At 43.3% G+C, this 18,419-nt stretch overlaps 1 protein-coding gene and 1 long non-coding RNA gene across 4 annotated transcripts in view; one reads left to right on the forward strand and one right to left on the reverse strand.

Moving 5' to 3' along the window:
* LOC136833484 (DNA ligase 1-like) overlaps positions 1-18,419 on the reverse strand; it is a 440,466-nt gene that overhangs the window by 379,419 nt on the left and 42,628 nt on the right. The window lies entirely within an intron of this gene.
* The window catches only part of LOC136833485 (uncharacterized), a 248,166-nt gene that overhangs the window by 219,482 nt on the left and 10,265 nt on the right, over positions 1-18,419 (forward strand). The window contains exon 4 of one of the 2 annotated variants that reach the window (XR_010851486.1): positions 13,743-13,755. The exons of the other annotated variant lie outside the window; for it this stretch is intronic. This is a non-coding gene — a long non-coding RNA (uncharacterized lncRNA). Of the gene's footprint in view, positions 1-13,742; positions 13,756-18,419 lie in introns of those variants that run through there. 2 annotated transcript variants of the gene reach the window in all.

Below are 18,419 nucleotides of genomic sequence, written 5' to 3' on the forward strand. Positions count from 1 at the left end.
TGTCAGGCTCCCAGGTTCCAGGGAGAAGGCATCAAAAGCCGAAAGGAGGTGAGTGGGACCTGCTCCCGAGCAGTTGCCCCCTCAAGCAGTCCTGTTGCCGCTTCCCAGGCTGCTGGCCCTCACCACCGAAAAGGTGAGGAGCGGAGAGTGTCGAGTGGATCCAGTCAGAGTTCCTCCCGCCTAGAGGTTGGCATTTTGCTGACGCTTCTAGACCTTTGAAGAAGTCTCGTCTGCTTTCACCATTGAAGATTCCTAAGAAGAAGGCTCTTCTGGAGGATCCTACCCCCTTCCTGTAGCTTTTGGGCAGAACCAGAGAGGCTTTCTTCGTCGGACTCGTCTCATTCGTTTTCGGCTGAGCCTCCCTATAAGACGATTACATCTGAGAGGTCTGCTCCTTTGGCGCCAGCAACTCCTGTGACTCCTGTTCCTGTGGCGCCTGCTCCAGCATTCGATGGTCCTCAACAGCTTGTGATTGACGGAATCAATGCCCGTTTGGACTCGATTTTACAACTTTTGTCTAAAAATCAAGTCTCTTCTTTGGCTCCTCCTACGATGCCAGCGGCGCCCACCTCAACTCCTCTTTCTGTCACCCGGTAGCGCGCCGCTTGCGCCTCCGTTGGCGCCACCTTTGGCTGCTGTGCCGGTGCGCCTCCTTTGGCGCCTCCTGTGATACCAGCGGCGCCGCCTCGACTACTCTGTCTGCCGCTCCGGTAGCGCCGCCGCTTGCGCCTTCATTTGGCGCCACCTGTCGTTGTGGTACCGATGGCTCCTCCTTTGGCGCCACCTTCGGTTGCTGTATCAACTGCGCCTCCTTTGGCGCCTCCGATGGCTCCTCAACAGGCTCAAACTCTTTCGGTGACACAGCAAGAATATGTCACGAGCCTTCCAGCCCCCGCTCGTGTAACTCAAGTTTCAGTTCAAGGAGACTTGGATGAAGATGTTGTCCAGCTGGACTTATCCCCAGTTTCTGACGAACTCCTCTCGGGCTTAGAGGAGCAGTGTAAGGAGGAGAAGTCTCCGCAACTTTCTTCTTACAAGAAGCTCTTGAAGTTCTTTATTGAGAACTTCCTGATTCGTTCTCGCCTGCGGCTCCTCCGTCTCCTGGGTCCCAGTACAAGAGGGACAAGGCTTCTGTTTCTTCTTCGGACTTTACCAAACTTGTCCTGTCCGTCTCGGCGAAGAAAGGCCTTAAGAAGATGGATGCTTGGCTGGCCGAGAAGAGGGAAATTGGAAAGAACGTCTTCTGTCTTCCTCCTCCTCGTCGTTCCTTCCGAATCGGAGTTGGTACGAGACTGGGGAAATGTTTTCCCTGGGTGTGGCTGCCTCCGCACAGGGGACTTCTCCAGTCTCATGGATGCCAGTAGGAGGACCGCACTTAATTCTTCCGAAGGTCTTCTTTACGTCCTCCGAACTGGATCAAGTTTTCAAGAGCGTGTTTCGGACTCTTGAAATAGTGAGCTTCCTGGACTGGGCGATTGCAGCCTTAGCCAGGAAGATTAAGGATTTTAATCTTTCCTTCGAGCTCTTGGATGATGTGGTAGGAGTAGTGGATTGCATGGATAGGGGCATCTGCGACGGTGCAGTAGAACTGGCCTCTTTATTTACGACAGGGGTTCTCAAAAAGAGGCAACTTTGGTGCTCCTTCTTAGCAAAAGGTGTTTCTTCAAACCAGAAGTCGGCTCTCTTGTTTTCTCCTTTAAACAAGGCTCATCTGTTTCCGCAAGAGTTGGTTGCTGCAATTTCCCAGGCGTTAGCCCAGAAGTCAACCCAGGATCTTTTGTCGCAGTCTGCCAAGAAAGCGAAAAAGACCTGTGCTTTCTACCACTTCTGTGCGCGGTGTTTCGTCCCCCGCTTCTCGTTTGGACAGTATAAAGGAAGACCCTCTAGACGTGTTTTTGGCAGGGCCAGAGGAAAAGGCAAAGCCACGCCTAGAACCTCGACGGCCCCAGAGAAGAAATGAACCTTTTGTCCTCCATTCAGCTGTAGGAGCCAGACTGCAAAGGTTCTGGCAAGAGTGGCAACAGATCTCGGCAGACCCTTGGGACGATCCAAGTTTTAAAGGAAGGATATGCCATCCCTTCCTTTCCAAACCTCCTTTAGTGGAGGCTCCAGTTTCTTTGCAGGCGATTTCGCACAACTCCATGAAACTAGACGCCCTTCGCTCAGAAGTCCCAGCCATGCTGGAGAAGGAAGCGATAGAACTGCTTCATGCCCCTCTATCTCCAGGTTTCTACAATCGTCTGTTCCTGGTTACGAAAGCATCAGGGGGATGGAGACCCGTCCTGGACGTGAGTGCGTTGAATGTCTTCGTTCAGAAGACAAAATTCTCCATGGAGACAACTCAGTCGGTCTTGGCGTCTTTACATCAGGGGGATTGGATGGTTTCGATAGACCTCCAAGACGCTTATTTTCACGTCCCGATACACCCAGATTCAAGGAAGTTCCTGAGGTTCGTCTTCGACGGACAGGTTTATCAGTTCCGTTCCTCTGCTTGGTCTGTCGACAGCCCCGCAAGTTTTCACAAGGGTCCTGTTATCTGTAGCCAGACATCTTCACCTGGAAGGAATTCGAGTTTCCATGTACCTCGACGATTGGCTGCTCAAAGCTGCTTCGAGGGGAGAGCTGTTTGGAGGACCTATCAAAGACTCTTCAATTAATGAAGTCTCTAGGCCTTATTATCAACGAGAAGAAGTCTTGCCTTACTCCCAGTCTGCAGATTGTCTATTTGGGAGTGAGTCTGGACTCTGACTTTTCAGGCTTTTCTGTCCTGCCAACGGATAGCCTCATGCCTGCAGAAGATCGACGACTTTCTGCAGAGGAAGATTTGTTCGCGAACGAATGGATGAGCCTCGTGGGAACCTTAACTTCAGTGGAGAAGTTTGTAAAACTGGGGCGCTTGAACCTGAGGCCACTGCAGTTTTACCTGCAAGAGAAGTGGCCCAGGAAACAGTTTCCGGACTCCTTCACATTCGCCATTTCGGAAAAGATAAAGGAGTGCCTCCGTTGGTGGAGGTCAGAAGGAAGGCTGTCACAAGGACTTCCTCTTCAGCTTCGAACCCAGACCTAACTCTGTTTTCCGACGCCTCGGACATGGGCTGGGAGCGACTATGGGGACAAAAGAAGTTTCGGGCCAGTGGCAAAGAGAAGAGAGAAACTGGCATATCAATGAAAAGGAACTAAAAGCGGTTCACTTAGCCCTGTTAGCCTTTCAAAAAGAAGTGGAAGGCAAATGCGTCTTGGTCCAGGCGGACAACACGACCGCTCTGGCATACATTCGGGAAACAGGGGCACTCACTCGTGGTCCTCTACGAGACCTCGAGGAGCTACTAGTTTGGGCGGAGGAGATCGGGACCAGACTAGTAACGAGATTCATTCAAGGGAGAGAAATGTAGCAGCGGACCTTCTCAGCAGAAAGAACCAGGTCCTATCCAATGAGTGGACTTTACATCCCCTAGTTTGCGAGGAGCTATGGAAGGTATGGGGACGTCCGCTCATAGATCTCTTTGCAACCGACAAAACGACTCGGCTGCCCCTTTACTGCTCTCCGGTTCCAGACAGCAAAGCGGTTTTCGTGGATGCAATGTTCATGGACTGGTCAGACCTGGACCTTTATGCCTTTCCCCGTTCAAGATCCACGGCAAGTCATCTCGAAGTTCTCAAGCCATCAAACGTAAGGATGACTCTGGTGGCTCCATTCTGGCCGTCCAGGAGTGGTTCCCGGACCTTCTAAACCTACTGTCAGACTTTCCGAGACTTCTGCCAGAGAGACCAGATTTACTCAGACAGCCGCACTTTCAGAGGTTCCACCAAAACTTGTCCGCTCTTCATCTTGTCGCCTGCAGACTGTCAGGAGACTCATCAGAAAGAGAGGCTTTTCAAGAGAGGCTTCGGAAGCTATTGCGAAGCCAAGAAGAGAATCCTCTGACAATGTTTACCAGGCGAAGTGGACACAGTTTAGGTCCTGGTGTCGAAGAGAAGGCGTGTCTTCTTCTTCGACGTCTATATCCCAGATGCCGATTTTCTCTTGTTCCTCCACAGAGAGAAAAAGCTTGCTGTACCTACCATTAAAGGGTATAGAGCCATGTTAGCTTCGGTCTTTCGACATAGGGGTCTTGAAGTGTCTTTGAGTCAAGACCTTTCAGATCTGATTAGATCATTTAATACGTCAAAGAGAGACCAGAAGAGACCAGTGGCGTGGAATCTTGACGTAGTGCTGAGATGGTTACGGTCTCAGTCCTTTGAACCGATGGCGAACATCTCCTTGAAGGATCTCACGAAAAAGACTTTTTTTGGTAGCTCTGGCTACGGCCAGGAGAGTAAGTGAGCTACATGCGATTGACAAAAGAGTAGGCTTTGCTAAGGGGGAAGGCAGTGTGTATGTCTACTCTTGGTTTCTTAGCCAAGAACGAAGACCCGTCTAGACCTTGGCCAAGAGAGTTTGAAATTAAGGACCTTTCCCAATTGGTCGGTCCCGAAGAACCCGAGAGGTACCTCTGCCCTGTGAGAGCTCTCAAGTTCTACGTTCAGAGAACGAAGAAGCTCAGAGGTCCCAGTGACCACCTCTGGTGCTCGGTTAGAGATCCTTCTAGGCCTCTCTCTAAGAATGCCCTTTCCTTCTTTTGAGAAGCCTGATAAAAGAAGCTCATGAGCAGTGTGCTGACTCGGAGATGAGTATTCTTAAGGTAAAGCGACGAGATTAGAGCGGTTTTGACTTCTGTAGCCTTTAGCAGAAACTTATCTGTGAAAGACTTGGTTAAGTCCACCTTTTGGAGATGCAAGTCAGTGTTTGCATCGCATTATTTAGTGGGACGTGCAAACTGTTTTCGAAGAGTGCAGTACGCTGGGACCCTTTATTGCGACTGACACGGTGTTGGGGGAGGGTGAAAAGGAGTCCGCTCCTTAACTAACATTTTCACCTTGGTGTTGGAGTTGTTGTTTTTTAAGGTTGCCTGGAGATACATGGTGTGTTAGTATCTTCCAGTTTTTAATCTTTGGTATTGGTTTTATGGTAATGTTAGGTGATCCCTCGTTTTGTTGTTGTTGTTGTACTGCGCCTGATCAAGGGCATCAGACTTGTCCGCACGCAGCCATGTTCTCTACGGCAGGTACTGTTTTTATTGTGTCCGACACACAGATCCCTTTATATCCTCTCGGCACAATATAAAGGCCAGCAGACTACAGAGGCAGTAACCACTGAGTCAGCTACCTTTAAAGGTAAGGAACCTATGTCTAACTTGTTGCAAGTAGATAATTCCAAGAATTTTATTAGCTGCCAGTGCCCCACCTCCTCAAGGTGCCAATCAGCTATATGTAACTACCGGGTAAGTTGTACAAGTGAAAATGACATTTTTATGATAAAATAACGTTTCACTTATACTTACCCGGTAGTTACATAATCATAACCCTCCCTCCTCCCCTCACCTGGGCAGTTGGGCAAAAACTTATGACGTGTTCTTGGGACAGTTCCCGATACCCGATAGAGGGCGGGGGTAGAGGGATCACCACCTAAGCGCTAGCGCGAAATTTGAATACTGCAGTGACGTCAAAGACGACAGCTATATGTAACTACCGGGTAAGTATGAGTGAAACGTTATTTTATCATAAAAATGTCATTTTTAAGTATTAACTTATTAATAGTTTCAAACCAAATGCAACTAGAATTCAAAATTTGGTAGCAAAAACAAAAAACAATATGGTGGCTAGGAGATCCCCCTCTACCCACTGGTGGAGGAGTGAGAAATTACCTTAACACAAAACTACAGTCATTTCTGCCGGCTTGTGCTATACACACCTGTTTGCAGCAGCTGCTAGAATTGGGATATTCTGTTATTGGAATTTAGTAATGTACTTAGTGTTTTGTCTTGACCATTCAGTTAGGACAAGCAGTTACATCATTTCTAGTTTGTGTTATTTTAGCTACCCTCTTTTCTTTGCAGTATGTCAGACTCAAGCCAGGTAAGATCAGGGCAATTAGAGTTTGCAGCAAAGGGTGCAAAAGTCAGGTTAGCTAAAGAGATTTATGATGCACATACTGTTTGTGCAGCTTCATGGTCAGGACTGTAACCTGGATTTGAATGTAGAGATTGGGATGAAGGGAAGTGGAAGATTTATTCAGTTAGGATGAAAAAGTTAGATTCTGATAGGAAGTTTCACTGCAGTTAGAGCTTCCTCTAAGGAAGTAGATAATCAGGATCATGAACTTTCCATTTCTCCCATTAACACCCCTCCTGTTAATCAACCTGTTCCTTCACCTGGTTTCCGTTCACCTGAACCCGGTGCCGTGACCGGCCTCGAAGCCCACATGAATGTGAAATTTTTGTTAATGCTTCAAGCTGTTGAGAAGTTGGGATTCTCTGTAAAATCCTTGGAGGATAAAGTGACGACTGTTAGTGTTTGTGAAGTGGAGGAGGTGGCTACTCGGCCCACTAGTGCTCTTAGGCAAAGGTCCCTGCTAGACTCCCGATCCCCTGGGGGGAAGCATACTGGAGGCCCAAGGGAGGCGAGTGGGGTCTGCTCCCGGGTAGTCACCCCCTCAGGCAGATCTGATGTCGACTCCCAGACTACTAAGGAGCGCCATTGGAAAGGCATCTCCAGAGAGGAGTTTGCAAACCTGTCGAGTTCAGGAGAGTCTTTGCCCAGGTGCCAAAGGTCGGTCTTACAGGTGCAAGTCTCATTGCTTAAAAGGTCGGGCTGCAGTGTCTCGCCTGAGGCAGTACCCTAAGCAAACACTTGCTCATGCTTCTCCTTCCCTGGTTGTAATAGGTGGGAGGCTCCAGAGGTTTTTTCGCCTTCCCGAGACGTTGAGGGACCACCGGAGTTGGCTCCTTTGTCAACATTAACTTCTGCTAAGAAGAGTTAGAGGATTTTGCTTGTGGAGGCACTAAAAGCAGTCGTTTTCGACTGGATGATGAAGAGGACATTGTATGAGCGCCAGTATCAGGAGAAGTGCATTCTTGCGCCTGAAGCTTCGATTCATTCGTTGGCGCCTAAGATCTGCTTTCGTCTGCCAGATGCTCAGGTTCTCCAACACGTATTTCTGAGCAGGAAGTTCAGGACATCTGCGATTTCCATTCAAGCGAAGTTGGATAAGATTTTGGGTTTCGAAGTGGTGGAGCCCACTCAGAACAAGATTCGTTCTGTGATAGTTGAAGACCACACATTCGGTCGAGGAAACAGGCGAAGAAGGTGATGAGGAAATAGAACAGGAGTCACAATTCTGGCCATCGATACAAGAAGCTTAGGAAATTCTTTGTTGAGAGTTTTCCAGATTCGTCCTTTCTTGTGGCGCCTTCCTCTGCAGGCTCTTCTCTCTTAAGAAGAGGGAGCAGGGCAAGACTATCTTATGTTTTCCTCCTTCTAGACTGACATCTTGGAGACAACTCTGCTACGAGACTGTCTAAGCCTTCTCTGTGGAAGTTTCTGCCTCCTCCCAGGAGACTTCTCAGGGCTTATCGTTGGCTCCCGAAACGTTCAGCTTTTCCTTTCAGAAGGAAGGTTATGTTTTCTACGTCGAACTGGATCACCTGTTGAAGCACATCTTTGGTATTTTTGAGGTGGTCAGTGTTTTGGACTGGTCCAATGAAGCATTGTGGCCACAAGATTTCTGCATGTTCTTCTTTGGATGAGGAGACGTTTACAGATGTATCGGAAGTCCTTACAGGTTTTAGATCAGGACTGACTGCTATGTTTTCTTTAGGCGTCCTTAAGAAGAGAGAATTATGGTGTTCTTTCCTTACAAAGGAGTGTCAAGAATTTGAGGCCAGCCTTGTTGTTTGCATCTCTTAATAAGAAGAACCTGTTTCCAGAGGAGCTGTTAGTGGAGATTTCTTTGTCTCCTCAGAAGAAATCTATGCAGGATTTACTGGCTCAGTCCTCCAAAAGACCAAGAGAGACTTCTGTTGCTTTGCCAGTTGTACGTCCGACTTCGTCTTCTTCTGCGTCTTAATCTTCACGTGGAGTGCCCTTAAGGTAGAGGAGGTTCTAGAGGATTGGCAAATTCTAGAGGAAGAACAAGGGTTCCTCTTAGATCAGTTAAAGTTCCCCAGTCTGCCAACAAGAAGTGAGAAGCACATCCTCTGTGCACCGGTGGGAGCAAGACTTCTCCTATTTTGGAGTTGTTGGGGAGAGATAGGAGCAGAGAGCTGGGTTGTGGAGACTCTGAGAAGAGGCTACTGTATTCTTTTGGGTTCAGCTCCCCTTTCAGGAGTAGTTGATAGCTTTGACGGCTTATCTTAGGCAATTCAAAGAAATCCATGGCGCTTTCGAAGAGGTGTCGGCCCTGTTAGGCAAGAGAGCTGTAGAAGCAGTGGAAGATCAGAGCTGTCCGGGCTTCTACAATCGCCTGTTTCTAGTTCCCAAAGCTTCAGGGGGCTGGAGACCCATGTTGGCTGTCAGCACATTAAACAAGTTTGTAGAACAGGGACAAAATTCTGCATGGAGACCAACAACACGGTTCTATCATCCATCAGACAGGAGTTTGGATGGTAACGGTGGATATGCAGGAAGGAATATTTCCATGTCCTGATATATCAAGAGTCTCGGAAGTATCCACGTTCTGTATTGGGGAACCAGTTTTTTCCAGTTTCAGGCTGTCTGTTTCTGCCTTTCGACAGCACCTCAAGTTTTTACCCGGATTCTAGCCCCATTTTCGAAGTGGCCCCATCAACTGGGGATATCTCTTTATCTCGACGACTGGCTTCTTGTGTTGGGAACTCTAGCGAAGTGCACAGAGGATCTTCAAGTGACTTTAAGATTAGCAGAGGAGTTGGGTCTTCTAATCAGCCATCAGAAGTCGTGTCTGATCCCTTCTCAGAAGACAGTATATTTGGGAATTCAGATAGATGCAGTGAATTTTCCCTGCTTCTCCATCAGTTCAGTCGATTCTTGTCTTCAAAAGTTTTGAAGTTTCTGGCTCTCAGAACTTGCTCTCAAAAAGAATGGATGAGCCTTCTGGGAATGTTGTCGTCCCTAAAGATGTTCATGGATCTGGGCCGCCTCCATGTGAGGCCATTGCAATTTTTTTTAAGCGAGTGGCAGAGGAAGGAATTTCAGAATTCTCGTTTTCGAGATTTCTGAGGAAATCAAGAAGGATCTGTTTTGGTGTCTGTCAAGAGAAAGACTGACGGAAGGAAAGTCTCAAGCTCGGTTAAACCCCGACCTAACATTCTTTTCAGACACATCCGACAAGGGATGGGGTGCAGTTCTAGGGGACAGAGAGACGTCGGGAGTTTGGAGCAAAAGCCAACAGAAGTGGCATATCAACATGAAGAATTGGTAGCTGTTCATCTAGGGTTGACAGAATTTGCAGAACAGATCAGAGGAAAGGTAGTAGTAGTCCATTTGGACAATGTAACAGGCTCTGTCATATATTCAGAAACAAGGAGGCACTCACTTGTTCTCCATTTGTCGTGGCCAAGACGAATTCTGTTATTGTAGCTGCAGCAAAATCAGACGAAAGTATTGACAAGGTTTGTTCAGGAAAACTACATCTAGAGGGCAGACTTGATTTCGGTCACAAGAAGCAAGTGATCTTGACAGAATGGACTTTGCATCCCTTGGTATGTTGGCAAATATGGAAGTGTTGGGGACTCGGCTGGTAGACCTATTTGCCACAGCCAAGAACAACAGACTTCCAATTTATTGTTCTCCAAGACCGGACCATCAGGCCTGGTTTACGGATTCCATGGTTCAGAATTGGGAGAATCTGGATGTTTACACCTTCCCGCCATTCAAGATAGTTGGGAGTGTTGAACAAAACTCAGGACATACTAGAACGTCAGAATGACTCTTGATCAGCCCCATTTTGGCCATCAGGGAATGGTTCCTGGATCTACTGGAACTTGACAGATTATCCAAGGCTTGTACCTCAGCCAAAGGATCTGATCAGGCAGCCTCATGTAAGATAGTTCCTCCACCAGGTCTGTCGGGTCTAGCGCTAATGCATTCAGACCATCAACCGTCTCCTCAGAGACAAAAAGGGATTTTCTGAGCAAGCTTCAGAAGCTATCGCATATCAATGTAGAAGGAGGTCTTCTTCGGACGTATACCAGGCCAAGTGGAATGTTTTTAGAGACTGGTGCAGGATAGAGGAGTCTCTTCTTCTAAGATATCTTTGCACAAGTGGTTCCGATTTTTTCTTGTACTTGAAGAGAAGAATCTTTTATCTACCTCTACCATTAAGGGGTACAGGGCTATGTTGCTCGGTGTTAAGAACATCCGTGGTCAAGAAGATTTGTCTGGTGGCAAAGATTTGTCAGATTTAATTAAGTCCTTCATACTGAGAGGATGGAAGGACCAAGATTAATAGGCTGGAACTTGGACGTGGTTCTGACGTGGCTTAGGAGTGATAGATTGAACCTCTCAGTACAGCATCTTTGATGCAGGTGATGAGACAGACTGGATTTTTAGTAGCCTTAGCAGACAGTGAAGAGGCTAAGTGAAGTGCATGCCTTAAATAAAAAGCAGGTTTTGTAAATGGAAACTCTATCTGTTCATTTAATATGGGTTTTATGGCCAAGAATGAAACCCCATCCAGGCCTTGGCCATGGTCGAGTTGAGATTCAGAGCCTGACAGATCTAGTTGAAAGAGAAGAGGAGAGACTCTTCTGCCTGTTAGAGTTCTCAAGTTCTATATTTAAGTGACCAAGTCTATTAGAGGTAATTTCGGAACATCTCTGGTGCTCTGTTAAGAATCCATCTCAACCCTTTCAAAAACACGTTGGCTTTCTTTATTCAGAGTGTAATAGGGGGCTCATGACAATTTGGATGATGTGGAGTGCAGTGTTTTGAACTTTCTAAAAGAATCAGAAGTTCATACAATGGTTGTGAATCTGGCCTTCATTTTTAAGGCACTTTTTGTCTCTTTCTTCTATTGTACGACTAAATCCGACATTAAAGAAAATATTTCATTGGGTGTTAACATTATAATCAGAGATATTTTTCCGACATTCATAAGATAACTGCAGTTTTAGTCCAACAAGTGGCTGGTTTCTTGGTTTTGGGTGAAGGTGATAACTAAGTTCATCCTTCCTTAGTATCCACTTCTTGATGCAGGTTTTGATTTGACTCTTCTTAGGGGAGTTTAATTAGTGCTGGCTTCAGGAGGAGTACCTCTCAGAACGTTAGTTTTTAAGAGATTCATTTTGGTGTAGGCCAGTGGAGAGGTACCCATTGATTGGTGTTGTGGTTTCTGGTTGAAGATCCTCAAAATTGGTGGTCATTTGTTTGGTCATCCTGGTGTCTTAAGATCCTTCTAGGTCAAGGGTAATTACTTGCTAAAGACATCCCATGACTCCTTGCCATGTCAAAGAGTTAAGAGAAGCTCCATTTTTTAGGGCAGAATCAGTATGGAACCATCACTTAACAGGTAAGACAACAAATTCTTTTCTTTTATTAAATAAAAGAAGGTTAACACAAACTTATAGTTCCATTTATTCATGGTCCCACCTCAGTTAATTAGTCAACATATGAATCGATGAAATTAAGAAACTACTGGGCTGGAAATTACAAGAGTTTTTAAACTTAAAAATGACATTTTCATAACAAAATAAAAGTTTATACTTTTCCAGTTGTCGCATGATCAAAGCCCTCCCTCCTCCCCTCTCATGAATATGTATTATAAACAATTGTAAGTTTTGTGTTTAGTTTGTTCCTACCTATTGGTATACCTCCACCATTGGGTAGAGGGGTATTCCCTGCCTTTCTATTGTTTTTTGTTTTGGTTGCGCACAAAACTCCTTTTGAATTCTATCCTTGTTTTTTGAAACAATTTGTTAATTTAACTGATGGTTTTTAGTTAAAATTTTATTTTATTATGAAAATGTCATTTTTAGTATACGTCTTTAAAAGAGGCCATACTCAGGGTTTTAAATAATATGTTATATTATTGGAAGATAGGGTAAAAATATTCAAAAATTTTTTTATTTACACCATGTATTTTAAAATCTTTTTAATTTTGACATTTGTTTTTTTTTTATATTTAATTTGGCCAACTTTTTATTTGCCCAGTCTAGGGGTGTGCTTGATATGTATTAGGTCGATCCCAGAAAAGGATTAATGACAAAATACAAAATTTCTCTATGAAAACCTGAATTGGTGATAATTTTAGAGATACAGTCCATAGAAAAATTCCAAGTTTTTGAAACCCTAGGCAGAAAAATGAAAGATGTTCCTAAAAATCCACAACAAAATAGTGTGAAAAGTTGAATTGTGTAAAAGGGGGTAGTACTGCACTATATTAATGTTTACTTTTTGGGATATGAGATTAAAATTAAATGCTGCATAGTAGTAGATCCAATACTATCCAAATGAAAACACAACATCAGATGAGCCCCATCCATTTGCCAGAGATAGTAACTCTGAAAAATATCTGTAATTACTGCCATATATGTTTTTTAATCTGTTATTTTTCAATTTTATATCAGTGTAGAAATGTTATTAAATATTAAGTCAGTGAACAGGGGGAAAACAAAGAACAAATTTTTCCTTTGTCAAAATTGATTAACTGAAAACTGGAATTATGAATATACTCTATCAAGATGGAAGCATCAATGTGTTTGCAGAAACTTGTTTGGTTCCTATTTCAATTATACATTTTTTAATGTTTCCCTATTTATTACATGTACATCATTTTAGAATTTATTTTTGTTTTTTGTTTTTTTGAAAAGAAATGAAAAACTGTTTAGTTGTTTTTCTTCAAATCAGATTAAATCATGTCATGTCTAAAATGATGTCAGATGAGCCATGCTTTGTACTTCAGTTTTTAGTGTTATGTATACAGCAAGTATTCATTTGTATATACAAAGTTCAGTAAATCCTATCAGAATGTATCAAAATCTTGATACTGTCAATACAGAACATTTTTATCATATTTTTACCTTTGCTTTGCTAAAGATTTACTAATACTGTACATAGGCAAATTTTGCATTTGATTTACTTAAGAGTTGGGACTTAAATGCATTCTACCAATGTAACCCTTCTGCATTTAAAAAGATGCAGACTTCCCAAGATCACAGCTTGAAATAAAATGGTTTGAAATGGTTTTTGGACATTTCAGGTTTGTACTTTAATTTTATTACTTTGATTTAATATTAAGGCATTTTTGTGCAGTATTAATGTTTATTAAATTATTTTACTGTAAACTAATATATAAAGTTTAAAAGCAAACTTAACAAAGTAGTGATTGTTTTTAAAATATTTTTTCACCATGGTTATTTCATCTGTATTAAGTAACATGCACATAATGAACATTTACAAAATCATTAGAGTGGTTTTATTTTTGCAGTTCTTTTCAAATTTTTGTTATGTTGTGATTTTTACTTAGTTTTGTTTTTAAATCTAACATTTGTAACTAGTTTTATTTTAGTTTAAAAGTTTTTATAGGAACTTTTCCAATGAAATTTATGAATGATTATTCACATGCTAGGGCCTACTGCACAAAATGTTCCACCAGATGCCCTTCTGTCAGAAACAGAGAAAAATGTCTGTCAAGTCAAGTTCCATTTTTTCATTTTGTGCAAAATGAATGAATGCAAATATTATTGTCCCACCATGAATATATAAATCATCCATCTTAATTTTCTTATATATTAGAGAAATAACCATAATTGTTTGTAAAATCATTTTCAGGTATTTACCATTTTTTCAATATTGAGATAGTTTTTAATCAAGTATGGTTTGAAAATGTTGTTAATGAATTAACTTTGGATATTTTAGCCATTGTAAGATAATTTAGTTTTTACTAGGGAGATGGTGCATCCCATTTTCTTAAAGTTTGAGGGCAGGTAGTCTTTGAACGTTTCCCACCAGAGCATTCCATTTCAAGAAGTACCCAATTTCTTATAAGTTCATCAAAACTCTGAAAACTCCAGTAATCCTGTGATATTGTTTTAGCTCCTGTCAGGAGTCCGTTACAAAGGGCATCAGTTACAGCGTCTTCAGGAATGACCAAATCATTGATAATAACCTGTTTCAGATTCCTAATGCAAGGGTAAGGAAAAATGAGATATTAAAAAAAACAAAGTATCAAAATAAATCATCATTTTCAGGGTATAAAATGCAAACACTCAGATCCTTAATTGCTGTTAAGTCAGGGATTGCCTGTAATGGCCTTCATGTCCACAATCTGTCTGAGATGGAGATAACCAAAAGAGGTTCCACCTTCTGAGATTCTTCTGGACCTTTAAACTAACTACAGGGGTCCTTCAGCAGGGAAAAATGGCCTCCCGTGTAATGAATGTTGCCATTGAAGAATACACTGACAGAGATCATGGGTCCAAGCAGTTTTGCTGATGATATTTTATTTTTCTTTTGAGCTATGCCATCAGGGAAATTTTAGAGCAGGCAAGAGTTAGCTGATCCAGAATACAGAATATGATTAGTTTAAAATCATCGACTTTGAAGGAACCATTATCAAAACACATTGGTCCTTTTTCTTTGATACTTTGTTTTGTTATTTGTATAATCTTCTTAATTTTTAAAAGTAATATTAAGTAATTACATAGCTATTGGTTCCCTAATTTTGCTTTTTGTGTGATTTCTATAATGATGTAGATTATTATTATTATTAGGTTATATAGTCCTAGACCATTTCGGGATTCTGTCAAACTTTCAGAGAGCTCAGAATTTTGAAAATGCTGCTGGCTTTTTAGTTTAAGATAAACACACACATCTTGAACTATTTTAATATTATGATCCTGATCTTGGTGAAGTAGGCAAGATGATTTGTTACACTGCAGACCATCCCATTCTCATCATTGATGAATTATTCATGTCTAACCCACTTCATCCAGTGAACAAATCATGTTCAAGGGTTGACAGAATTAAGAAATCTCCAACTTTGAAGAGGTACGAATTATCATGATAGTGCACTTATGATCTCGGTTATGGCAGGGTTCCGTCTTGAAATAATGATAACCAAGATCATTCTGTTGTGCATTTCGGCAATTTTTTTACTTCAGCAAGAGTTGTTTTTTCTGTACTTCGGCAGCCATCAGTTTATACATACAGTATTTCAAATTCATATAATTCATTTGTTCATTGTTTTCAATGATTTTCGGCGCTTAATTAATCCCATTTTTAATAATTAGACAAGCGTAATAAAATTCACTCAGGCAACTAGTAATCTTTTCTCTTAATCTATTGTGCCAAATTTGTGTTGGGAACATTTAGTAAAGATAAACTTGCCAGAGTGTCAATTGGGAGGATAAGAAATGGAAAACCTTGAAATCTCATGGCAGCTTAAAAATTCAAAAGAGATGGTGCTGTTAGCAGCCATTAGGTGTTGAGAAAGGGCCAATACAGATGGGATTCCTTTGGAAATAACCCAGGGGATGAGAATTCAAATCCAATTCCTCCTGCTTCTCCTGTCCTAAGTCCTCGAAACTTTACCATCTACTTCTTCCAGGTTTTGATTCTGCTCTTTGCTATTGCCAATTTGGATCAAGGTTTTCAGAATTTGTTGCTTTTATCTTGCTACCATAGTCAAATGGGTTGTTCTATTAGATCTCTAATTTAAAATGTGATTCCAGTTAATGAAAGTGCTTTTTGAGAAGTGGTTGTAGAACTTTAGGAGGTGGCTGTCCATCCCATTCTCATACAAAAGGTCACTAATTTCCCCACAATGGAGAAGATAATACCAGAGGTTGTCAGGATTGGGATGATAAGAAATGGAAAACCTTGAAATCTCATCTAGTGAAATTAGAAAGAGATAAGAAGAGGAAACTAAAGCCATTAGGGCTGAAAGTAGGGCCAAGTGCATTCCATTCCTTTGGAAAATTCCAGTCTGACAGAACTTCCCATATCGCTACTCTGTTTCTTCACGCCTGCTCAAGAGACATGCAGATATTAGCGACACTCTTCTCCCTGACTCTCAAGAGGTAGAGAGAGACTAGCCCACAACCTTCCTGCAGTTTTCACGTCCAGCCTGATTCTCCTGCTCATCATGTCATTTGTTGAGAGACAGTCCTGAGTACTATAAATGTTCTAAGCACCTGACTTCTTCTGAGCACCAAGCGCCCACCAACTCACGCCAGACTTTGGCTGATGAGCACCTGCCCAGCACCCGCCAGAATATCTCATGCCTGACTCATGCCAGAACACTGCTGATGAGCACCCAGCGGCCATCTTGCACCAGACTGCTCTGGAGCACCTCGCCAACTCCCAACAGCTGAACAGCCAAAGCCTCTAGCTTTGTGGGATCCATGCACCTTCTTCTCTTATTCCATCATCCTCATCGGTTCAGGAAGATTCTTTGTCCCCACTGAAGTGCCAGTTGACCAAACTTATGGGTTTTTGAAGAAATCCTCTTCAGCTCCAGAGTCCAAGGATGAATCCTTGTCTCCTGTCTCTTCAGGGGAGGAAGAAATTGTTCAGGATACGGTCCCCTCTTCTGCTTACTCGTCTCTTCGACGTTTCTTCCTGGATAGTTTTCCTGATTTCTTCATGCCTGCTTCGCCTACTTTTCCAGCTTACCTTCCTCATGAGAAAGCATTCATCAGAAGGTACCAGGTTACCCAAGCTAGTTCTTTCCTCCTCCTCGAAGAAGGCTCTCAAAGAAGTTCATGACTGGCTGGCCGTTAAGAGAGAACAGGGCAAAGCGACATTCGCTTTTCCGCCCAGCAAATTGTTAAAGATGAGGTACTCTTTCTATGCCACCGGGGAAGTTCCTTCCTTGGGGTTTCTGCCTCCTCCCAAGGGGACTTCTCCGGTCTGGTGGATTCAACTCATAGAACGGCCTTTTCTACGGCCAAGATAATGTTTTCCTCATCTGAACTGGATCACCTTCTCAAGAATATTTTTAAGTGTTTGATTTATAGATCTATTTTTCATGGGGCACTAGCAAGGAGGATTGAAGACTGTCCTGATCGCACTGAAGACTTTGCCTTCGATTGGCTGGGAGTTCTTTCATGCTCAGATAGGCCAATTAGCGACAGCTCTTTAGAACTCGCCTCTCTCTTTTCTATGGGCATCCTTGAAAAGTTTCACCTCTTTCCTCAAAAAACACAGTGAATCAGGATATTCTTTCCTTTAGATAGGTCAGAGTCTTTCCACAAATCACTGTGAAGGAATTCTTTCAGACTTGCAGTAAGCCTCCACTAGACATCTGAAGGAAGCCTGTGCCTTCCACATCAAGATCATTCTCCCCCCTCTTCAGTCTCAGTCCTTTCGTGGAGGGAGAGCAAAACCCAGTCTAGACCTAGATCAAACTTGCACCTCCACTAAGTCCATTAAGAGGTCTTCCTTCAAGACCAACCCTAAGAAGTGAGAAGTTAGTCCAATGTGCCCAAGTAGGAGTCAAACTTCTACTTTATTGGAAGGATTGGGAGCACAGAGGAGCAGATCCTTGGGTAATCAAGGTTCTCAAGGAGGGCTACTCCATTCCTTTCGTAAAGACTCCTCCTTTAGTTACATATCCAGTTGTCTTGACAGGGTATTCAAAAGGTTCCACAAAGTTTTTGGCCCTCTCTTAGGAAGTCAGATCCCTTCTTTTCAAGGGAGCAGTGGAAGAAGTGCTAAATCCCCACTCAGAAGGTTTTTACAATCACCTTTTCGTGGTTCCGAAGGCCCCGGGGGCTGGAGGCCCATTCTGGACGTCAGCGCCTTGAATTTGTTCATACTGAAGACGAAGTTTCATATGGAAACCATTTGTTCAGTCATGTCCTCAATGCAACAGAGAGGCTGGATGGTCACCCTGGATATGCAGGATGCGTATTTTCACGTCCCTGTTCATCCAGACTCACAGAAATTTCTACGCCTCGTTTTTCAGGACTGAGTACTACAATTCCGGGCCCTATGCTTCAGTTTGTCAACAGCCCCTCAAGTTTTCACACGAATCCTTGCTCCTCTAGGGAATTGGCTTCACCTTCGGGGAATCAACATCAACTTATACCTAGACAATTGGCTTCTCTGCTCGTCGGAGGAGGAAAAGTGCCAAAGGACTTCAGAAGAACTCTTTGCCTGACATATGAGTTAGAATTCTCATAAACGAAAAGAAATCCCTCATGACACCAACTCAGGAGATTCCCTATTTAGGGATGATACTGAACTCTTGGACTTTTCGGGCTTGTCTGCCACCCAAAAAAGTAAAAAACTGCCTTCAGACCGTCAGTCAGGTCCTTGCTCTTCCTTCCTGCTCAGCAGTGCCATGGATGAGTCTTCCAGGGACCCTCATTTCAGTAGAGCAGTTTGTAAAATTAGGCAGACTGCGCATGAGACCCCTTCAGTTTTTCCTCAAAGCAAACTGGTGCAGAAAGACCCAACCGGACTCTTTTGTCTTCCCGATTACGTCGGAAATCAAAGAGGATCTCCAGTGGTGGTCGTGCATAGAAAGACTTCAGGAAGGGAAGTTTTTTCTCCCAGTGTGCCCAAACCTTCAGTTTTATTCAGATGCCTCTGACCTAGGCTGGGACGCTCTTCTGGAC

This window comes from Macrobrachium rosenbergii, chromosome 51 (assembly GCF_040412425.1).
Source record: "Macrobrachium rosenbergii isolate ZJJX-2024 chromosome 51, ASM4041242v1, whole genome shotgun sequence".
NCBI lineage: Eukaryota > Metazoa > Arthropoda > Malacostraca > Decapoda > Palaemonidae > Macrobrachium > Macrobrachium rosenbergii.